Below are 19916 nucleotides of genomic sequence, written 5' to 3' on the forward strand. Positions count from 1 at the left end.
AGATGAGCTCAGTCTGAGCTCAGGTGGGTGAGAGTTTCCCTCGGAGACCACCCAAGTAAAGTGTGTGTGTGGCTGTGTGTGTGGCAGTAGAATAGAGATAGACCTAAGAGACGGAGCCTGGTATATAGAGCTGATAAAGACGTCATCATGATAGAGCGAGGTAAATATCTACTGGGTTGGGATTCTAACAGACATGAGTGATTTTACAAACCAGAATATTAGAGGTATAATCTGGAAGAGCCTTGCTTGGTATTGCTCTTTGTTTACTTTTTTCTTTTTGGGTCTGACTTGTGGGTTGGAGTTTAGTGACTTATTATACTGTTAATTTCTCCAGACCTCTCGGTAGAGCCTGAGGCCTGGCCAGCAGTAGCAACCCCTCCCCCCTACACACACTGAAATCCAATCCACACATCAGACACAAACAAAAACTGTAAACAAAGCGCAGTGCCATGTTGTCATCATTTGCCCAGAGGTCCCTGTTTGACGACATTACAGAGTCTATCATTAACATTATTCTAATTTCCGGTCGGCGCAATTCCAAGTCATTGTGTCTTAAGCGCATGTCCCATTAGCGTCTGTTCCTTTCACTCTTTTTTTTTTGATCCACTTTTTCTCCTTATTTTTCTCCCATCCCAATTTCGCCTCGCCAATTCTCCCTTCAATTCTCCCCTCCCCTGTCTCGAACGTTGCTAGACTATGCCTCCCACTGGTCGGCTGCAGTGAGGACGAATCCTTGCATCACGTGTCCCCTCCGGTACACGAGGAGGCAGCCTTCGCATATTTTCACCTGAACAGTGCGATCTCTCAGTGGCGAGGAGTAACGCGTGGGAGGCTCACACTGCCCCTGTTGCTTCCTGATTCTGCTGTACAGGCGCACCAACCGACCTGTAGGAGTCGCTGTACACAACGTCCGATCCCCACCCACCAGCTTTCCCACCCCTAACACTGCCAATTGTGTTAGTATGAACGACCAGCCAAGCTGGTAGCAACGGCGAGAGCTGGGCTCGAACCCAGCATCTCCTGCGTTAGTGGCGAGCGCCTTGCCCACTGCGCCACTTAGCCGCCCTTCATATTGCTTCTCTGAAGTTGTTTCTTTTCTCTTCAGGCGTTGTTGTGTTAAAACAAAGTGTGATGCTCCTGGTGATCACCACTGTCACTTCCCAAAAGCTTAGAGGCAAAAAAAACTATGACTGCGCCAGATCACGCTAAGTGCCTTACTTCCTCTGAGTGAAAGATAGTGCAGCCCTGAGAGAACTGTATGAAGTGTATAAAAAATAAAAATAAAAAAAAGGATTAATATTCAGAGAAGTGGCCCCTATCTGCGCCGCCGCCACTGACTAAATAGCCCATTCACGGGTGGTATTATTCATTGCAGATGCCTGGATAGGAGAAGGCCATTATGCGGAACTGGAGAGAGAGAAAGAGGGAGAGAGAGTGCCAGTGCTATGTCATCATCTCAAGGAGCCCATGATATACTGAGATGAAGCTATGCTGATTGCCTTTTAAAGAGCCTAGATGGAAATTGATATTAGAATGAGTTTTCCAATCAGTCGACATTTATTGGGAATAGAATCTCAGGCGCTGCTTTATTGCAGTCAAGACGAGATGTATGCAGCCCATTTCCTGGGGAAGACGAGATCTGGCACGTGTAGTGTGTAGAGTGTGTGTCTGTTGGTGAGGGCGAGATGAGAAAGCATGTGTGATATCAATATGAATGGTTGGAATTTGCTTTTGGAAGGAAATGAATTGTGCTCTTCTGCATACTTTGTTTCCTCCCTTACCTTCATCATTCTTTGAGTTGTCAACAGCGTGGCCTATTGGCCGTCAAGCCCTACGTGTTAATGCATTGTGTGCGCAGGCAGTTACAGCTTAACAATGGTGTCGGCCTTGTGCATTAAATCCGCTCTGTATGGCACCTATTGTTTTGCCAGCGGTGCTCTTGAGACCGAAGGAAGGGCGCGTTCTCTATTCTGTAGACGTTGGTACAATGTTTGTGCTCTGGCGTCCACCTCCAGAGACAACAGCACTGGGCAGAACAACAGCGCCTGACTGATGTTCTCCCCATTCTTTCTACACCGTGTGCTCTGCTCTGGTAACAGAAACGGTTTATATTCTTTTAGACGTGTTGGTGATATTTTAGTGTCAAAACCACTCTGTGCTGAAAACACTGATTGCCTCGTCGCCTTTGCTTTCCTTAATCATCCTTGTGCGACAGGTGTTAACGAGAAGATTGATGATGATTGATGTTGAGGTAGGGCTGGCCGATATATATATATTGATGTATCGCGGCTTGTTCTACATGAGATGTAGTAAATTACTATATCGTGAACATCGAGTATATGTTGTCGCGGCTGAGATGAGACTTGCTTTAGCGCAGAGCTTTCCTCATTTCATTATAGACACAGACCAGCTCGGACCTTAAATGACATGCAATTGTAATTTCATTAGACACAGACCAGCACGGACCTTTAATGACATGCAATTTAATTGACGCGAGCAATGGGCTAACGTTAGCTGCTAACTAAGTTATCCCACATAACTAGGCTAAGCTAACTAGCGTTAGCTGCTCACCCTGGAAACGCTCAAAGCGCACTCCACAACACTAGTTCCATTCGTGAGGAAAGGGGGTGGGGTAATATTCATGAGGCTTGACAACAGAAGTTCAAACATAACTTCATATTTATTGGTTATTCGTTTCTTCATATCGGGCATCCAGTTCCCATCACTGTGTGTTCAACTTCCTGTGTTGACATTCGAGTGTGACAAAATCACCTACGGCAGCTTATACGCTCAAAACGCAAACTTACAAAACCCGGGGGGGAGGGGGGGGGGGGGGGGTTGACTCTCTTGCGTGTTCTCGCTCTCTCTCTACATTCAATGATTTTAAAGTAAGCCAAACGTTACAGTATAAATACTAACTGGATAGTTGATGATGTAAACATTTAATTTCATTATCTGAAATATTCTAAAATAAAGTCTGCTATAAGCCATTATCCCTTTGTGTGTGATTATTATTTTCTCAGTGTGTGTATATATATATATATATATATATGTGTGTGTGTGTGTGTTTGGCTAAAGTGGATAGAAAACACAGTACTGTGCAAAAGTCTTAGGCACCCAAGAGTTTTTATATAAATAGTCTTAGATGTAAATACATTTTTTATTAGTGTGTCAGTAGACTACTCTTAGGGCCCTTTCTCACTCACTCATTCTGTCCGTTCCGGTCGCGTACCGCCCTCCTTCCGGGTCAGAGTGCGAACCCCCCCCCCTCTCCCCCCTCTAGTTTGTGTACACACTGCAGTCTTGGTTCGCTTCGGGTTCTGTTTACGGTTTGCCTTTTGAGCGTTTACGCTTGCCGTAGGCGATGACGTCACGTTCGAAAATGTAAACAGGAATGTCTTAACACGACTGCGGACTCTGGATGCTGATATAATGAACAAATTGCCAATAAATATGAAGTTATATTTGAACCTCTGTTGTCAAGCCTTGTCAATATAACCCACCCCATTTTATCACGAATGGATGGTGTTGTAGAGTCCGCTTTTGAGCGTTTTAACGATAGCGCTAAGCTAACGGCTAAAGGCTAGTTAGCTTAGCCTTTTACTAGTAACATTGCTGCATCGATTGATTATATGCATTACCGTAATTCCTCTAATAGTAACCGGGTCTCAAATACAAGCCGGGTCTCTATTAATGGCCGGGTGCGCTCTTGAGCTAAGCAATTATAAGCCGGCCTCCTAATACAAGCCGGGTTACTAATATACTGAGCTGCATACTGAGCTAGTTACTTGATTTCACTTTGAAAACGTTGAAATGACCAGTGACCACCTGTAATTGCACTGTTTACTATTTCATACAGTACTTGGTTTCAATAAATCAACCCAGTACATTTTACTGGGTTCAAACTGACACAAAATGTTGATTTATTCATTATGATCCGTTTGAAAATTTGAAATATAGGCCTCCCTCTTATACAGGCCTCCTCCTAATACAAGCCTGGTACCCGCTACAGTTGAAACAAATACAAGCCGGGGTTACTATTAGAGGAATTACGGTATATTGAATGTCATTGATCTACTGGTCGACCACGGCCGACTGGTTGGGCACCACTGGTCTAATAGAAATAAATGCATTCGAACAAGAAAGTATAGTATACAGCAATGGCTAACGGCTAACGCTAGTTAGCTTAGCCTTTTACTAGTAACATTGCTGCATCGATTATATGCATTATATTGAATGTCATTGATCTACTGGTTAGAGACATTAGAGACAACACTGTGTGTATTAAACAACGGTGAATAGATGACTGGGCCATTTGTTTAATGCTTGTTAAGATTGAAAGAGGAGCTCTGAGCTAACACGGTCTGATAGCTAACGTTAGCCAGCTGCTCATGCAATCGCCGAATCGGTAATGCTAGCAGAATGAATGGATGTAAACTTTATTTAACATATTGCATATGGGTACAATACAATACGGCTCAATACAAACAATTGTTAAGGGAATGCAGACTGTTGTAGCTTGGACTGGGGTCCTTATAACAATAACTTCATGTTTTCATCTACTTGTTTTTGGCTGAGGTCTGAACTCTCAAATTGCCCATAAATATCGTTTTTGTGGGTATTCTCCAGTTGTTGCTGTGTGGTGTTATCTGCCCAAAATTCAAGCAAGCATGACAGTAACGACGTTGTGTGTGAACACCCCCCCCCCCCCCCCCCCCCCGTTCTCGTGAGCAGTGATTCGATCTCCAAACGTGAGTGAGAAAGGCCCCTTAGTACATTTTCATAATTTTTTTTTAAAGCATCTTCATGGTTTAATAATGCAAACATGTTGCAGGGACTTATTATAATCATCATATTGGCGTGACTGTATACATCAAAGGGTTGAATCAAGCATTTGTAAGTGCTTTAGAGGAAATGTCAAAATATTGATATATGTATATCGTGATATGGCCAAAAAAGATTTCGATATCATTTAGAGGCCATATCGCCAAGCCCTATGTTGAGGTGCATTATGCTTGATGTGAAGTACATATGATTGATGTTGAGGTGCATATGGTTGGTGTTGAAGTACATGTGAATGATGTGATTGATATTGAGGTACATGTGGTTGATGTTGAGGTACATATGTTTGATGTTCAAGTTTCAAGTTTCTTTATTAGTTGTCATACAGAAGTACAGAATACTTTTATACAAAATGCTTCTTTCTGTTACGCTCCAGAGACTGTGCTAGGCAAAAATAGATAAGTATAAAATAAGTATAGCAAGTATAAAATAGAAGTCAAGTACGTAGACAAAAATGTTCAGTATACATATATACAATGCTCAATGTAGAGTAGAAGTAACTGAGTTACCATACAATATACTATACAGTGCAAAGGATGAGGTACAATTTAGGTAAAATTTACAGTAAGGTGTAATGAGGTATGGGTTGTAGTGCAAATTCTTTACCAATAAATATAAAGTGTGCTTAGATGTTCTAAAGTGGTTAAAGTGGGTGCTGCAGTGAGTTGTATGTTTAAAGTGCGTGTGGATGTGTGTGCTGTGAGTGCATTTGATGGTTGTTACATATTGTTATTGTTCGTTGAGCATCCTGATGGCCTGGGGATAGAAGCTTCTTCTGAGTCTCTCTGCGCTTGCCATGAGACTCCGGTATCGCTTGCCTGACCGCAGCAGTTCAAAGAGGCAGTTGTTTGGGTGGCTCGAGTCTTTGATAATTCTCTTAGCCTTGCCCATGCACCGCTTGTTGTAAATGCCCTGGAGAGTGGGAAGCCCCCCTCCAATTGTGCGTTCGGCTGAATGGGCCACTCTCTGTAGTCTGTAGGGCTGACCTTCAAATTCTTTTTTGGCAATCGAAGCTTCGGGGCCGAGCTTCGATTTTAATTCGAAGCTTCGAATAAATTTTTTTTTTTTTTTTTTTTTTTTTTTTTTTTTTATAATCTTTTTTATCTTATGTTGTGGGACTTGTACAGCACTTTGGTAAACTTTGTTGTTTTTAAATGTGCTCTATAAATAAAGTGGATTGGATTAATGAATTAAGTAGCCCCTTTCGTGACTGTGACACAGCCAACACGGCTGTGTGATTTAATTCAAGGTGGATTGCTGTTGTCGTTTGAACAACTTCAGATTTCATGGGAACTACCAATCCCCCAAATCAAGAATGTTTAAGATGAATGAAGTAAGATTTTGATTATTTGAAATATGGCCTGTGTAGACTAAACTATGCACAGAATTATGTCAGTCTACAAGGTCCGGCAATGTAGACCTTGTAGACTCCACTACTTCATGCATTTTTAAGAAGGGCTACTTCCACAAAAAAACAAAGAACTCACCAAAACATCTCAGTAGCACCTTATCTAAATGTTCTATTTCATATATGGAGATTCATATTTATTTATGTATTGCATGCATTTCTACATTTTATTTCCTATTTTGTTTATTCATCCCAGTATCTTTCTTTCTTATGTGTGGAATTCTACAAGACATTTACATTCACATTTACATTTAGTCATTTAGCTGACGCTTTTATCCAAAGCGACTTACAAGTTCTGTACGACAGGTCATCAGGAAGGATACAACTCTATCAGCTGAGTAACAATATTCATCAAAGTGTTGCGTGTTACAGTGTAGGTTAGTATATTAGGACAAGTGCATGACAGTAAGGTTAGTTAGGGTTAGATTTTTTTTTTTTTATAATTTTTTTTCAGATAATGGTTGAAGAAGTGCATCTTTAGTCGACGGCGAAAGATTGGACGGGATTCGGCTGTCCTAACTGGGGTGGGTAGTTCATTCCACCATTGTGGGGCAAGGACTGAGAATAGGCGTGTAGGTGGTGTATATGTGTTTGAGGATGATATCCTTCAAACAGGCAATAGTGATGATATAATTTGGGCAGTGCTGAGCTGGGTTACTTTCCTCCAGTGTATTTGTCCCCCGGCCCCACCCAATGGCCCCATGCACACACACACACACACACACACACACACACACACAGAAGTAAAAAAAATTGAAAAAAATTGGGAAATTTTTTTTGGAAAAAGAATTATTATATATATTTTTTTTATTTTAAACTTCGATTTTTTTTTTAATGTTCGAAGCTTGTGCCATCGAACGAAGCTTCGAAGTATTTAAGACAGCCCTAGTAGTCTGCTACAGTCTTGTGCGGTGCTATTCCCAGTCAGGATGCTCTCTATTGTGCATGAGTAGAAGTTCTTAAGGATCTTCTGACTGACTTGGAACTTCATTAGGCGCCTGAGGAAGTAGAGGCGTTGCCGTGCCTTCTTCACAACACTGTCAATGTGTGTGGTCCATGTCAAGTCCTCGGATATGTTGACTCCGAGGTACTTAAATGTTGGGGTATATGTAGTTGATGTTGAGGTACATGTGGTTGTTGTTGAGGTACATGTGTTGATGTTGAGGTACATGTGCTTGTTGTTACATATGGGCATATTCAGAGACATTTTTACAGATGTATAAAGAGGTGCAGATTGTCACTGAATTGTTAAAGCCTAACTATTCATAATTGTATTTATAAAAAAAAATTGCACTGCCGTGAAGTGGATAGGGCTCCAATGCTTTTGCTGTCACATCATGTGGTCTTGTTTTTTAATCAAATTAAAGGCCCAGTCCGTGATTATTATTTTATTGACTAGCAACGTTGGGTCACAGTCAGATATTCTTGGAAAAGTTTGATCTAAAGATGGAAAACCCACTATTTGTAACTTTCTTAATCCATCATAAATCTGAATATAGATCTGTTACTCCAGTGTCTATACAACCATTACCAAGGTAAACACCTTTTTACAGCCACACAATACAGCGAACACAATTGAAAAACTCCTATTCACCTGTTGTTGTGTAGTGTTAGTCCTTGTATCAAGAGATCAGTTAACTAGATGACTGATCTAATCAACTAGAGAGGGAAAGCAAGTCTCCATTCTTATTCTTGGTGGTGGGGCTTCTCTTTTGTTAACGTTCGGATCACTGACTGGGCCTTTAATGTAAAGAGTGACGACACAAAGCTGTGTCCATAGTAGGGATGGGCATTTTAAAGAAAAATCCAGATAGATTGATCGCATGCTATACTCGAGTGATCGTGTATTATTCGAAAAGGGAAAAAAAACAAAAAAATAATATTTTAGAATATTTTTTTATTATTTAGTTTTTTACCCCAACTTGCAGGTTAAACCCTACTGATCAATTATGGGTAGTTTACATCATTGGTATATAATTTCATTATTTATTTTTTTCCATTTGAAGCCGGAAATGCCACTCAGAAATGGTTAAAAGGGTCCACGCACGAATAACATGCACGAGCAAATTAAAAAGCTTATCAGGGCCATGACGTCACGTCGGGTATCTTTCCCCTACTTCTGATCCACTACAAAGAGTTTTGACGAGTGCAGAAAGCTATTTCCTTGATCCAAATGGACCCCTTACAAGACGCAAATGGGTTTAATCGTCGGAGACTTTGATGGACCAGCTACAACTGGTTGAAACAAGGTAGTTATAATGTTTTTAATGTTAGCTACACTCGGTGCATATGTACAACGACACAATGATCAAACACCTTATAACTACTATTGTCATGTCCATAAGTTCCCTGGCAGAATACTTGTGAGGACAAAGGTATACAAAGAGGAGAGAACCATTTTAATTCTGGCTTTGTTAGGAGTTTCAAGATCGGCGGCTACCAAGCTAAGCTACGTTAGCTGCTAACGTTGCATACACAATATGTACAACGACACAATGATTTACATTATTACAAATATGGTAACGTGGTTGTGGCTATTACAAATAGTGGTTAGCTTTAGAGATGAATGGCTATGATCACGGAGCAATAGTGTTAGGTGAAACAGATACATTTTCATTCATCACTCCTCGGCTAGTAGTAGCAAGGCTCTGCTTCCTGCCACTAGCTGTGTGTGACTCTCAGAGCCCCTGCTGCCCTGCACCTGACATGACGTCAGCATTAAGATGACACATGCACGCTATGAAACATGCAATTAAAATATGCATGTGCGTGGAGCTTGTGGTTTGGTCAACAAAATGTTTGATAAAAACGCTAAAACTGGGTCAATTTGATATTTTTTTTCCCCTCTTCATGAAAGTCAGCGTTGGCCTAGTCACATTGTTTATTGAACAAAAATACAACCCGCAAGTTGGCCTTTAATTTAGTTCATTCACGTATATGTTTAACACTTTGAATGCCCAGCAGGGGGCCTAATTTAGTGCTTGAATGCCCAGCACCACTTCAATGTTAACGTTAATATCGCCTAATCTATGTTTTAAATTATGGCTATGTGTCTAATCTGCCCGTTGCATTATCAATGACCTATTTCCAGTCAACATTGTCGAAGCATATTGTTTTTTTATCGGTTAATTTCCATTTCATAGCATTTAGAAAACCTCTTGTTTTCACGGAAAAAATAGAGGATTCCATGATAATCGTCCTGTACTGGAATATTCTAGAACGTTTTTATGAATCGTTTTCAAATAAACACTAGATTATCGATAGTATATGTGTACGTGTGCACGCTAGTGCCGCACGCTGAAAATCGACTCTTTCAGTTCCTGATCGCTCTTAGAGTCAAACAGCCATATCACAAAAGAAATTAAAAGCTTATATCTCCGTGAAAACGGATCTGATTATCCTAATACTGGTAAAATAGATTCCTTACCTGAGATCAGATGGTATCCAAATGGATTATTCCAATTCCTGATCGCCATTCCGAAAATCGATCCTTTTATTGATCCACCGCGTATACTGTAACAACACATAATCCCCGCTGCTCTGAGGGTCCAGCATGAAGCTGATCGACCCCGGTTACATGAGTGAGAAGTAAAATGTGGAGTCCGGGTTCCCTTTCCCCATTCATTTTCATTGAGTCCAATCCAAAAGGGTGAATTACCATCTGAGATTGATGAAATATGAATTCAGATCGCAAAAAAAAGAAAAGAGAAACGAATATTCTCGTTATGGGCATTCAACCCGCGGGGCGTAAACCCTAGAAAACTCGGGTTGGGCATCCAAAGTGTTAAGGAAACCAACAAACAGTTATAATCTTACACATACATGTGAAACAAATATGTAAAAAAATATATATATATATAATATTATTTCTTTTTCATAAAAATTATTAATAATTTAAGATCGAGAGGGCGGCTACGTGGCGTAGTGGGCAAGGCGCTCGCCACTAAATGCTGGAGACGCTGGGCTCGTCAGTTCGAGCCCAGCGCTCCACATTTGCTTTCAGTTTAGCTGGTCGTACGTACTAATACACATTGGCCGTATTAGGGGGTGGGAAACTGATGGGTGGGGATCGGGCGTTGTGGACAGCGACTCCTACAGGTCGGTTGGTGCGCCTGCGCAGTAGAATCAGGAAGTGTCGGGGGCAGCGTGAGCCTCCCACGCGTTACTCCTCGCCACTGAGAGATCGAGCTGCGCAGGTGAAAAGATGCGACTGCTGTTACCTCAAGTACCGGAGGGGACTTGTGCTATGTATGACTTAGTCCACATTGCAGCCGGCTTGTGGGAGGCAAGAAACAGCGTCCGTGACAGGGGAGGGTTGAATTGGATGATACGAAATTGGGATGGGAGAAAATATAGAAAATGGGAGAAAAAGTGGATCAAAATAAAAATTATTTAAGATTGATTTCTCATAGCTACGAGTAATCGATTACTCACACCCATCCCTAGTCCATAGTCAACAGTTTTTATTTAGCCATTAGACAAGTTAAGGCTTTCAGTTTCAGATGTGCAGATTGTGGCCCAACCCTGGGCTGCAGCTGTAGAAAACCCCTCTGATTCGATGCGAGACCAAATCACAGTGGCGAAAGATGCTAAACAGCATGAGAAAAATTGGTTTGAAGATATATGTTAACACTTTGGGTGCCGGGAAACGCTTTACAGCGTCATTCCCGGCCATGCTCAAGTTGCCGAAGGACGCTTTACAGCGTCTTTAATATCAATATTTCAAAAATCTGTGATCGGATTCATATTTCCCCTCCGCTGGCCTGAGATCCACCAGGAGGACCCACTGAGCTCTCTGGCGGTTCAGGAGCGCCATCTGGTGGCCGATCGGCGCAATCGCCAAACAGGAAGTGCTGTGGAGGTTGTGCTGGTCGGCCATATTACTTCCGGGCACTCGGTTTGGCTGCCGGCACTCTGGTTCGTCACAATATATAGCGATCCATTGCCAATAACTCGATAAACAACATGATTTGGACGTATATAGTATTATACAAGCTGGAAATGGTTCATCAGGATAAACATCCCATAATCGAAAACGGTCTACACCACGCTGATCGTCCAACGGCGTGAGGAAGATCCGGTAAGATTCAGCGTTATTTTTTAACGTGTTCCATATAAACTGTTATGATGAACATATGACCCACACTAGATGAATGATATAACGCTGCCCACGGAATTATAAACGATCCCCCGCCCATCCGGTCATCAGATCATACGTAGATCATTCTAGAAGTACGGCCAATTGACATTTTTTATATCGCCCCGATTGCCATCAAACTGTATTTCATCATCAATATAATGCATTTGGGGCTATAAATCACGTTCTGGAGAAAGCTGCAGAAAGAGATGAAAACATACTTATACATTAGACCATACTTTACTATGAATATGTGAATGAAAAAGTTTAACGTTGCTACACAAACAACAATACATATAGGACTTTGAATGGGCCCTAATAATGGCAATGTAGCAATAGAATTTAAAAAGTTACAGCCATGCAAAGAAGGGGTACTTCTCCATAGACAAATAGAGCTGGCAATCTATGGTATATCATGAATTTAACTGTAGGTAGCGTTGTTTTATTTTTTTGCATGTGGCATTTATACAGTATCTTCATTTCCTGTGTGTGTGTTGTATCTTCAAAGAAGTTCTCTTTGTATAAGGCATTTGAATGAGTTCCAAATGGGCAATTTTTTTCGTTTCTGCACACATTAATTTAGTTTGACAGCTACTGAGACTTAACGAGTTTGAATATGTCCTCCAGTGATTGTGTTAATTACAGCTCAATTAAATTATATAGATGGAAAAATAGCAATTGCTATTTCTTCATCTCCATCATTCGTTGTCCTCCGATGACATCACTGGAGGACATATTGAAACTGTCAATTAACTGTTTACCTAAATGGATGTGTGCAAAACTGTTAATAGTTTTGGAATATCTGAGATTATATGCATAATAATAAATGAGCATTGTTTTTTAGTGAAGTGGCCCTTTAAAAGGTTGCATGAGTCTCCAGTGCCCCCCAACCCCCCTCCCCCTCCCCTATCCTCACCACACCAGCAATGTTACCATCCAAGCACCTCTGAAAATCGGTATGTTTTCAGCAGACCATTGCGAGGTCATCAGGAGCTCTTTATACCCGTGGGATGTCTGTTGGCTTGAGGCTTTTCAGACGCGTCAGAAACTGTCTCAGCAGCAGCAGCAGAACGTGTACCTAATTGAATTAGTGGGAATTCTTACTAGGGAGGCATGTAGGAGAAATCTCCTCCCTACGTTGTGACTATTAACATTATCTACAGCAGTGTCCGTCTGTCTGTGACTATGCTACCATTTATGCATTTGTGTTTGCATGTACCATGCAGTACATGTTGAATGAATTTAATATGTTTTTGTGTGTGTGGTTTGATGCCAGCATAGCCGCCTGGGCGGGGGGTGAATGTAGGTCGGGTGCAGTCATCAGTCCTCCATTCCCGCGGAGATGTCTGTTGCATTGAGGACCCAGCGCACGCACGTGTCTGTTCCGTATGGTAATGCAGGCTGCGCCTGGCGAGAGGAGACCGGGCTAATCCGAGCACCCGGCAACTCATTTAATCATCTCAATAGAGCTCCATTAGCCCACGCTTTTAAGAAATATCAATAAGTGCTGTCAATAACAACGGATAATTCATCAAGGTCAAAAAATACGAGGGCCGCTTCTTCCAAAGAGCGAATATGCACACAGTGTCTGTGAGCGAGCAATTAGATGCTCTCCAGCTCTTCTGATTTATATTTCTTGTGAAACATTGTATTTTCTGAACCTGTGCTGTTCAGTAGCCGATATAACTACTGTGGGCAGGGGAAGATCACAGTGCTGGATTCTGTTCTCCAGAAGTCGGTAGTATAGAATATGTTGCTGCATGTGTGTGGATGGGTGGTTGTCTCTACAGTGGACCTTGTTCCCACTCTGCCATAGTCCACTTCAATCTGCTCAATCCAATCTCGGTCTGTGAGAATCATTACAGGCTACGCCAGCTACTCCTGATGACTACCTCCCCATATTACGACGCAAATAGGAACAACCTCGTCCAGGTTAGTAGGGGTATTTCTGCCTGCGCCTGGCAGGGGTGCTCGGTGCAGATGAGACCTGTAATGCTATCAAGTCATGGGGGCTGTGGGTCAGTCTCTAAGCTTATGAGTCTGACACCGACTGGATCCCGCCATCTCGCTGGCTAATGAAACTGATCTGCGTAGATCTATCTTAACCCCTCCTGGCTGTGTCTATCCCCCTCCCCCCTCCTAGCTTGCCCAGCCTGTAGACCCCCGACACGCATTAGTGTGAAACCATGTGCGACACATATAAACCTCAGTGTAAAGGCATTAAATGTATGGACATTAGAGGATTACCGGTCACCAAGTCCACGCAGAAGCTCTTGTTATCTGCAGAGATTTGAGATCTCAGTTTACAAAACAGGTTTATAATCCCGCTACGAACTGGGGCCTAATCTGATCAGGCCCTCTGCAGACGTGTGGCCGTGGCAGATGGGAGAACCTGCAGATGACGACTCAAGAACTTAACTCAGCTCTCCTCCGCTCAGCCCATCCAGCTGCAGTCCAATGTAGGATTTCCCTTCTCTTAGATTATCTTCCCTGAGGAATCCCCTTGGCAACAGTATAGGAGAGAGACTGCTCTCTCTCACACACACACACACACACACACAGTCACACACACACAGTCACACACACACACACACACACACACACACACACACGCACATTATCTCAGTCAGCACAGTTGTGTTGACCTCTCTCGCTCCTCTCAACCCTCCTCCCTTCGTCTTGTAAGCTCACTCCAGGCAGAGTGTGAATTCCCCTCTGCATTTCTCCCAGGTGAAGAATGCCAAAGAAAATCTGGAGCAATTCTCAACCAGTTTAAAAAATGCTTGAAATGTTTGCTCTTGAACCTTTAAACTGTTGAGGGTTGTTGTTGCTACTGGCAGGCTTTTTTCTTTTCTTTTTTTCTTTCTTTTCCCTTTCTTTTCCACACCTGCGCGCAGGGAAGGAAATTAGCCGGAGAAAGAGAAAAGAATGCTGCCTGCCATTGATTGCCTAACAAAATGCGTCTCTCTCTCTCCCACACTGCATGCTAGGGCCACGCAGCTCCTACAGGATCTTGTTAGCGGGGGGAAATGTAGCTGTGGTCTGGTAACTCGTCCAGCGAGCAGACATGTAAGGGGGTGTAGTTGCTGCCTTCTGCACAGGGGGCCTCTGGACCTTGCCTCTTTGATCTCATTATAAAATGCAAATACACAGCACCCTAAACAGATCAAAGGTTGGGCCCACTGGATCGGAGGCTTAATAATAGCAGCCCGGAGCCGTTTCTTTTTTCTTCTTCTCCTCTCCTATTTTTAAAGACACGGTTTTGGGGGAGCTTGCCGGGCCTCGAGGACATTATTTACTCTGGAGATAATGTTCCTGCATCTCACTAGGGCCTAGACTGCAGCTCAGGGAAATACGCCTGCTCCCTGTTGCCTATTTAAATCAACGCGATCGGTCAGGTATGAGCATTTGCGCTCCCTTGCCCTATCTCCCACCTCGAGCTCGGGGTGTTGCAGGTGCCTGGAATCTGAAAGTGTAAAATTGCTTCAGTGCTATAGGCTCTCTCTGATACCTCCGTCTGCTCCTCCAGCCTGTATCATCATTACACCGCAAAGCAAGCGTTTAAATTTTAAACGCTTTGCCGATATTGAATTATTCAGCAGCTCGGATACATATTTAGAGAGCCACGCTAGTCCTCTTCTTTAACACCCGACACCCCCCCCCCCCAATCCCCATCCCGAGATATGATTGTCTCTAGAACACATTTTTCTCATGTCGGGATCAAAGTCACTGTGGAAAGCGAACCCTATTTAAGACGCAACGCGTGAGTGCGAGTAGTGCGGTGGTATTTTTAGCTTGTCCGTCCCTCCCCAGATTGCCTGTTAATTGTACATGCAGCAGGAGCGACTGCGTGCGTTGTCGGGCGGTGGGAGTGGTGGTGATTTATTCGGCAGCCGGTTTGATCCCGCAGTGAGGTGGGTTCCCGTGTCAGGAAGCTCCTGCCTGGCTGACCGCCCACCAGCCTCACCTTGTGCCCGCCCACCGGTGCCCCGCTGCTCACGCTCTGCCCCTCCGAGTGGGCGGGGAGGAGAGCAGAAGCTGGCAGGCCTCGGCTCGGATACATTTGGCAGGAGCTAGTCCCCACACTCCACGGAGTGAAGAGTCGACTACTACAGTGGAGAACAGGCCCCGGGGCTCCAGAGCTGTCTTTAATGGCCCACAGGCCTATGTAGAGATGTTGGCTCCAATTTTATATGAAACTGGATCTCTCTCTCTCTCTCCTCTTCTCGTGGCCATGACTTTACAGTTCACCCCTATATATATATAGGTTATTTTCTTCTTTCAAGCAGCCATTAAACCTAAAGGGCTTCTCTCACCCAGTCTCCTTCCCCCCACAGAGTGAGGTGTAGCAGCCTATTGTAAAAGGTTGTTCACCACAGTCATCAGTCATGAATTGATCGAACGCGCTTCCTCCTTCATGATAATGAGATCTGTTAAACAAAGTCGATATCTGACTTGCAGGCCGAGAGACACCAGTAGTGATATTTTCTTTTTTTCATATTCATTGCTAAACACAAATAGAGCTGGACAGTGTTGAGGTCTGTGCAGGCGTGCGTTATTGACCTATCTCAAACCCCGCCCCCTTTTTGGAGTTTGAGGTAGGCCAATTGGATAGCCTAGGCCAATTGGGGCATGCTGTTCAGTCTCTGAGTAGCTGAAGTAATACTAGACAGTGAGGAGGTTTAGGCCATGTCCACACTAAAACGATTTTTGTCGTTTTAGGCAAAGTATTTGTTCGTTTGCACCGTTCTGCCACACGGAACTGCGTTCTGACAGCCTGAAGATGGTACTTTTTGATACCAGCTTTCAGAGTGCGCAATTCTGAAGACGCCTGAAGCCGCCCCCCGTTGCGCCACTATCTTTACAAGCGATACGCGGCTTCTCCTGAACCGCTGACGCATCTCCCTTAATCCGCATGCGCAAACCCAGACAAAAAAAAGAAACATGATGCATATGTCTTATGTCCTGGCTAGAAGTGTTTATTAAACACCGGGAGTTATTATTAAACAACAATGGCATCAGAGTAGTTGCATTCGTGTTACAGAAGCTATATTGAGCTAATCGGGAGGCTACTGTGATGCAATACACAATACTAACTAGAGATTAGCGTCACATTAGCAGGCCTTTTTCTGAAAACCCTAGTAGCCAAGCATATATTGTTCCATAGCATATGTCTTCAGTTGATCATGACAAATCCTCTCTTACCTTGACGATTAAAAAGCCTCCATAATTTAGTAAATAGTATTCCCATGGCTGGTGAGCTGTAGCCAGCGAGCTAGCATTGATGCTATTCAATGCTAACAACATTAGCTAATAGCTAACCAACTAAATACAATAAGACTGTGGTATCCTGAGGTAACATTAAATACAGACAATGTTTGCTAGTCGAAATGACTGGACACACACACGGACAAGTTAAACATCAATCAATTAATTTATTACAACACAGGTAGTTTGAGCTGCCTCCGACCGCACCACCGGGCTATTATATTATATACGGCTTTGAGCTCTCTCTCTCCTTCCTCCTCCTCGTCACCGGCTGCCTGTGAAGCTGCACTCGCGCCGCGGTGTGTGTGTCTCTCCTATCCGTTGAAAACTAGCGTCGGCTGAAAGGCACAGAACCGGACACACAAGTTATCGAAAACAACGATCAACGACAACACTTCCGGTCAGTTTTCAAAATAGAATAGCGAAAAACAGGAAAGACATTTATTTTGTAAATGTGTGGCACTCACTTATTATCTTGAGACGTTTTCGTTTTTACGGAAACCTTTTTTTTTTTTTTAAATAAAAACGAAACGAAAAAGATCAAAATCGTTTTAGTGTGGACATGGCCTTAGTAAACCTTAGGATATAGACTAGAGACGGTATTCAGTATCTGGGTTTTCTCTGAACTATTTTTGATAAGGATATATATCACAATATCAACTAAGGTATGGAATAGGACATTCTAGACTGTGAGGTAACTGGAAGTGTGTTACAGTATTAATATTTCAGAAACTATCATTCATTTAGATGACAATGGTGTTTCACGACATCACAACAAATCACACAATATAATAAAACAGATACAGTAGATGATCAATGATATACATCAATATATTCAGGCAGGTGCAACTTGTGAAAAGATAACATGGGAGACGTTTAAATTTTTTTTATGTAGGCCATAAAAGAAACACGCACATATCGGGATCAGATTATTTTATTGTCCCATCACAGCACAGTTTTACAGCAGTTATTTTTTGCTCTTGACCTTGCAGCAGCAGGATAGAATACACATTTAGAAAATATAATGAAAATGTGAATATAATGAAGATGAATACAATAGAATAAAAATATAAATGGCATGGAATAGCAGCTGGAATAAAGTAGAGTAAAGTTATACAGTGGGCTACGATAGTCTATAATTATAATACATACATAATCGTCTGTCCAAAAAATATATCTGAATTTGAATAGTGATCATAGTGTGTGCAGTGTGCGTCTAGGCCTAGCCTTGTCACAATGTGCATGTAGATTACATGTGTGTTGTGTGCGCATAGTTATGTCTGTGTGGGTGTGTGCGGGTCATGGCAGTCAGGCGGCAGGCCATTACTGTTCATGAGTCTGACTGCCTTGAGGAAAGAAAACGCTGCAGACTTTGCTGACACACCGTCCGTTGTATATATCTTTGATGGAGGGAAGCTCACATCCACTGATGTTCTGGGCTGTCCCGCACGTGTCGCAATCCTCTGTAGTGCTTTGCGGTTGAGGGCGGAGCAGTCCCCAATCCCCATACCACCAGGCAGTGATGCATCCAGTCAGGATGCGCTCGGTTGTGCCTCTGTAGAAGGACCTAAGATCTTGGGCCCCATGCCGCATTTATTGAGCCGCCTGAGGTGGAAGAAACGCATCAAAATAATTTTCTGTTTAGTTAGATTGTTGTTGTTTGTTTCCATTTTTCTAAATCAAGGGATTTGCCTTCAAGCACTTGCAAAGAGATTAAATGAATGTATTCTCAACAGGCTATGTTTTACTTTCAAACGGATGCATTCCAAAATATAATGCAATGGTTTGCTGCTCCCTTTTCAACTTTTTTTTCTTTTGCGATTTTGTGGTACAGTGAAATAATAATACAGCATGTAAGAATACGGTTCACATAATGTAATAATAAGCATTTGATCTAAATATAAGCATTTCTAATTTCTAATTTCTCAAAAGCACAGTAGGGTAAGTAGGTCAAATAGACCAAATGGGCAGCAACACTGCAGAACAGAACTTAAATTGTAGGCTGATGGAAATTACTCTTTAATGTTACCACTCCAAAAACACAACTTTGGTAAATCTGAGACAAAGGTTTCAGCACCACGGAGAGTGCAGTGTGGCATATAGGCCTTTTGAGGAGTTAATATTGTTATAATAGAGGACCATGCTGCTTAGAGCCTCTTGGAATATCAGAGAAAATGCACTTTGAGTTGAATCTTGCTCTTCACGAGACCCACGCTGCATCAATTTCTCCTGTCCGTTCATGCACAGCTCATGATGGAGAGAGCAGTCTCTCCACAAAGGCATTTGTGACAGGAATGCTTAGGAAGAAGCAGACGAGATCGATATCCTTCAGCAGTGTCCCCAACTTACAGTCGCTCTCCTCTCCGCTGCTTCCCTTTGATGCCATATAGCACGTCTTCAGCTGTAGCACAGAGGCCAGGCTGTCCTCAAACTGCGCACAACAACACAACTTGCAGTAGGTCAGCACTGCGTCTCTCTCTGTGTCCCAGCTAGAGGACACGCTGGCAAGCAGGGAGACGCTGGTGTTTAGGCTGCTGACTAATGTATTTAATTCAATAGTAGAATGAATGATAATCTAGGGGGATACATAAAGAATAAAGAAGGACCAGAGGTAGGGATGCGAAAAGCAGAGGTAGGGAAATACCCCCTTCCCCCCGCCAAATCGCACCCTGGATATATTTCCCAGCCCAATAGACTAGACGTGTTCAATAGCTGTTTTTTCCCCCTCTGATACACTGAGTTATTACTGTATTGTCTTTCTTGGATAAGGGTTGAGCCTGTAGGGTAGAGACCGAAGTGTTTCAGTTTGACACTGTTGTTGCTGAGATCTATATGAGTAATAACTGGGGGGGGGGGGGGGGGGTCATTTCTATGCCTTTTCCAGAGGCTCTGACCCGTTTCTGTGGTGACTGAGATCATCACCTTCAATGGGCTGTGCCGCCATGCCTTGTCTCAGATCTCCAGGCTGGGAGTCGGAGACGGCTTTGGGTCGAGAGAAGAGAACCACCACCGGGGCTTCATAGTCAAAAGTTATGAACTGCGAGGAATTTGAGGCACTTTAAAAAACAACTCCTATATAACTGGAGAAATCATTAGCCAGTTCTCTGGTTCTTCTGACGGGGGGAAAATGATGGGCCTCTGGGAGCTTTAGTCATCGTTCCATGGCGAGTGAGATTTGAATGAAAATTGCGTTTTTGTTTTTATAGTTAAATAGTTATAGAACCCCCCCCCCCCCCCCCTATGCATGGCCTTCTGACCTCT

The 19916-nt window shown here is 43.0% G+C and overlaps 1 protein-coding gene across 1 annotated transcript in view; it reads left to right on the forward strand.

Annotated features, from left to right (window-relative positions):
* The window catches only part of foxj3 (forkhead box J3), a 182092-nt gene that overhangs the window by 78616 nt on the left and 83560 nt on the right, over nucleotides 1-19916 (forward strand). The window lies entirely within an intron of this gene.

Source organism: Notolepis coatsorum (assembly GCF_963971535.1).
Source record: "Notolepis coatsorum genome assembly, chromosome: 6".
NCBI lineage: Eukaryota > Metazoa > Chordata > Actinopteri > Aulopiformes > Paralepididae > Notolepis > Notolepis coatsorum.